Source organism: Aegilops tauschii, chromosome 5, assembly GCF_002575655.3.
Source record: "Aegilops tauschii subsp. strangulata cultivar AL8/78 chromosome 5, Aet v6.0, whole genome shotgun sequence".
Taxonomy (NCBI): Eukaryota; Viridiplantae; Streptophyta; class Magnoliopsida; order Poales; family Poaceae; genus Aegilops; species Aegilops tauschii.
Window position 1 is genome coordinate 253,077,266 of NC_053039.3, and position 4,877 is coordinate 253,082,142.

General features: G+C 46.3%; 1 long non-coding RNA gene across 1 annotated transcript; it reads left to right on the plus strand.

Annotated features, from left to right (window-relative positions):
- Positions 1–1,598: 1,598 nt before the first annotated feature.
- Positions 1,599–4,527, plus strand: LOC141022363 (uncharacterized). The gene is made up of 3 exons (XR_012183655.1): positions 1,599–1,978; positions 2,983–3,047; positions 4,267–4,527. It is a non-coding gene; the product is annotated as an uncharacterized lncRNA (long non-coding RNA).
- The last annotated feature ends 350 nt before the right edge of the window (positions 4,528–4,877 follow it).

The window sequence follows — 4,877 nt, forward strand, 5'->3', positions numbered from 1 at the left end:
AGCCTGGAAGTGCAAGAAGAACTCCCTCCGAGGAGGCCTTTACACAGGTTACATAGTAACAGTTTTCGCAATTTGATTCACAATTATGGGTTCGAGAATACTCCTCGTAGGCACATACTGTCCAATTGGGACATATCTTGGCCAAGAGAAAACGGTGCAGGAACAAAACCGTGGGGCCTGGAGAATAAACAGATAATGGCTGAGGTGAAGAAAAACAGTGAATTAATTCATCAAGCCCTTCAGGAGATTCAAGGTTTGAAGGACCTACTCATGGTTATTGGAGAATACTACTTCATCACCACCATCTTCTTCTTCACCACCAAAAGAGAATTAAGTATCGGGTATGGGCACTCCCCTTGGCTTTAGCCAAGCTTGGGGGAGGTGCCCCGGTATCATATCATCCCACTATCTTTTTGCCTTTACTTATTTTAGTTCGATCTTTTGCTTTAGATGAATAAAAGTTTAGTTTGATCCTTTCTTCTTTGAGAGTTTGCTTAGTGATCTATCCTTGTAATCGTGTGCAAGTTATATAATAAAGTTTAGTTTGAGTTTTTGCTTTCTTTACTTTCATGTTGCAAATAAGAGAAAGGAAATAAGAAAGAAAAAGAGAAAGGAAATAAATAAAAGGAAAGGAAATAAATCAAGAAGATCATATACTAATCTTATGGTAGGTGATGGCACCACATAAGGAAAATTATAAGTAGAGATTTTTTTAGAGATTGACAAACATACCATTAGTCAATGATGCAACTCATGAAAGAATTAATAAGGGAAGAGAAGATTCACATATAAATATACTACCCTAGAAATCTTTTGTGATTGTGAGCCCTCATCAAAATATTATATGCCAAAACTGTTGACGTTGGACAAGGAAGACAACTTAATGGTTTATGTTTCTTTATATTCACATAGAAGTCATATTGTCATGGATCCTCTAACATGTGGTGCTTACCCCCTATGTTTGCTAGCCAAAAATTCCGCACTAAGTAGAGATACTACTTGTGCATGCAACAACCCTTAAACCCAAATCTTATTTTCAAGTGTCCACCTGTCACATCCCTAGCTTCTGGTGCTGCCTAGTGTTTGCATCTTGCCTGCATCATGTTTAACTTTCTTGGAAATTTGAATTGGGGATGTTCAAACCCTAGCATCAAAGGAATTCAAATAGGTTCAACCAAAATATTTTTCAACGATTTCAAAATGCCCTTTAAAAATGTTCGTAATTTCTGGATCAAGGTGGAAGCATCTACCAAAAATGGTTCACATTTTTAGGACATATTTGGACTTTGAATTAATTCAAACATATTTGAATTGGAGCTATTTAAATGCTATATATATTTTAGATGCTCCAAAAATGTTGGAAATTGTTAAGGGTCACTGGAATAATTCAGAAAGCACCCATAATTATTTCTAGGATTTTATGAAATGGTTTAGTATTATTACTAAATCAAAACAGAGCAAAAGAAATAGAAAAGAGAAAGAATAAAACCCACCTGGCCTTACCTATGCAGCCCACCTGGCGGCCTAGCAACCGGCCAGCCCAGCTCCTCCCCTCCTACTGTCTTCAACCTCCTGCCAATAGGCAGGAGGGCGTGTGCCCCCGGCGCACACACACGCGCGAGGCCGCCTCCGGCCTGCCTGCTCGCTTTGGACGGCTCTAGACGACGCCACGCACCCCCTGACCTCTCCCTCTCGCACCCGCAGCCTCTCCCCTCCTCTGCCCTCTCTTCCTCGCGCGACCGAGCGCACCGGAGAGCGCCGCTGCTCGCCGCCGTAGCCACCGCGCACCCTAGGCCCCGCGCCATGTCCAGCCGCTGAGAGAAGCTCGTCTTCGTCTGAACGCTAAAGATCAGAAGCCTGGGCGCACTGCATCGCCGTCAGCATCATCATCTTCCTCACCGGCAACCGTGGATCGCCGCCGTCGATTCGCCCCCGTCTCTGCCTCCCCGAGCCCGTTGAGACCACCGACGAACTCACTGTGAGCACAACATCGTTTCCTCCTAGAATCGTCGTCGATTTCTTCCTGTAGTGCTTTCCCCAAGAGCACCGAGAGCTCACCGTTGTTGGCCGTGTCGCCGACGAGTCCAGAGCTCGAACCAGTAGAGCCCGAGGACGCTACCGTCCTCATGGTGCTCCCAGATGGCCGTAGAAAGATTCAACTTGCTCGCCCGTGCTTCGTAGCCTCCTCCCTGATGAGCCCGTGTGTGCGCCGCCACGCGAGGTCGTCGCCGACATCGTTTCCGGCCACCCCGCGGCCTCCCGTCCGGTTCTTTGGATGCGGACGAGCGAGAGCCCCTCCCTGGTGCCAGCAGCGCGACGAACTGCCGTCCCTAACGCGAGTCTGGCGAGCTCTCGCCGTCGGTTTGGTCATCGCCGGCATAGATCCGGTGATGATGACGTGGCTGCTTAATTAGGGTTTAATCACCTAGTTAATTAACCACAGTGACACAGACAGTTGGGCCCCAGCGCCCCTAATTTTTTTAGTTAGATTAGAAATAACCCCCTGTTAACCGTGTGCCACTGACGTGTGGGTCCCACGCGTCAAGTTTGACCCTGGTCAGCGCTGTTGACCTGCTGACGCAGGCATGACGTAGTGCTGACGCAATTATTCATTTTCTGGATTATTTCTATTTTGGAAATTCCAGAAAATTAGCAAAACTTCAAAAATTCATATAAATTCAACCATAGCTCAGATTGAAATAATTTATATATGAAAAATTATCAGAAAAATTCAACCTATCCATCTGTACTTGTTTCATGCATGACAAACGAACCTAAACCTGTTGTATAGATGAAAACACATAAAGGGCATTTAAAATGCTTAAGTTTGGAGTTGCATTTGAATCCTTGATTCAAATGAGCTCCATTGAACTTGTTGCTGGTTGCATTAGCACAAACAACATCACATCTACATGCCATGTTCATGCATCGTATTGTTGCATATGCTTGTGTATTGATTGCCGACACCGTCCTTCTCGATAGGTCCTGCTCCGGAGGCCGTTCCAGAGTACCTGTTTAAGGAGTAGTGCCCCCTATTGATCTTTCAGGCAAGCAAAACCCCCTTGTTCATTCTGATACAATCCCACTCTCTCACTCCTGCTCTCCTTTACTGCATTAGGACAACAACGATTCAACTGTTACATGTTGCGGTAGTTGAACCCCTTCCCTTTGCATGACCTGTCATTGCCACAGTAAATAGATGAAACCCACTAGCATGAGTAGTAGTTGTTTGAGCCCTGATGTGCCTACTCATTCATGCTTGTTGTCATGCCTACTACTGCTTAGAGTTGAGTCAGGTCTGATTCATCGGGAATGAATTGGAATGTGGTGAACATGTCCTACTGTTGAGAGCTAAGTGTGTGAACACGATTTGGTAAAGGTAGCGGTGAGAGGCCATGTAGGAGTACATGGTGGGTTGTCTCATTGCAGCCGTCCTCAGGAACTGAGTACTGTGTTTGTGATCCATGAACAGCTACTACCACACATTGGGCTCTGGGCACTCCAAGCTCTCTCGACTTATTAATCAACCTGATCTCTGTCCAGGAGTTGCAACTAGTTTCTGGTGTTTGTAGGTAGTGCTAGTAGTCTACCAAGTGGCACCCGGTATAGGTGGGCTTGGGACAGACTAGGTGCAGTGGCACGGTGTACCAAGCGTCGCCCATTTGGAGGGCTTGGGAACCCTGCTCACATCGTTTGGGGCCGTGAGCGACACCCCGGGCGGATCTCCTTACGGATGGAACCCGAATAGGCGATAAACCTAGACTAGAGACTTGTGTGGTTATTCAGGTCGTGGCCGACTCCCTCGCCAGGCTTCCTCTTGAAGGTTGCCGAGATACACAACGTGTACATGGTGGTAAGTGGCGAGAGCGTGTGTGAAGAAGTACACCCCTGCAGGGTTAACATGATCTATTCGAATAACCGCGTCCGCGGTAAAGGACCTCTGGGTTGCCTGTACAGTTCATAGACAAGTGAAAGTGGATACTCTAAAATGCGCAAGATAAGCGTGAGTTCTATGGATGGCGTTCTCGTGGGGAGACGGGAGCGGATCCATAGTGGTGTATTGATATGGTGAATATGTGGACTCATGTGCGCCACCTCAAAAGAGTTACCAACAGTCGTAGTTTAGGATAGCCACCGAGTCAAAGCTGGCTTGCTGCAGTTAAACTCCACCACCCCTTTGTTGATACTGATGCATATGTAGCTAGTTCTGATGTAAGTCTTGCTGGGTACATTTGTGCTCACGTTTGCTTAATTTATGTTTTGCAGAGAGACTTCAGTCTCACTAGTAGTTCCGCGTGGACTTCGACGTTTAGCTTGTTACCTCAGTTACGATCTTGTACCCTTGGGAGGGTCTTGTAGATAGTCAGGCTTCTTAGTATTTTTCATTTGTAGTTGTCTGTACTCAGACATGTTATACTTCCGTTGCCTGTATGCTCTGTATGTTGGGTCATGTGAACCATGATTGTAATTCTTACTATGTATGACTCTTCGGAGCCTTATGAATAAATACTTTGAGTCATAGAGTTATGTTGTGAAGCCATGTTGTATTTGCACATATCGAGCATATTGTGTGTATGTTATTGAAATGCTTGGTATGTGTGGGATCCGACAACCTAGTTGTTTATTCTTGGTAGCCTCTCTTATGGGGAAATGTCTCCTAGTGCTTCCACTGAGCCATGGTAGCTTGCTACTGCTCCGGAACACTTAGGCTGGCCGGCATGTGTCCTTCTTCGTTCCTGTGTCTGTCCCTTCGGGGAAATGTCACGCGGTGTCTACCGGAGTCCTGTTAGCCTGCTACAGCCCGGATTCTCTATAGTCCTGTTAGCCTAGCCGCTACAGCTCGGATTCACTCGCTGATGACCGACACGTTCGTTGCT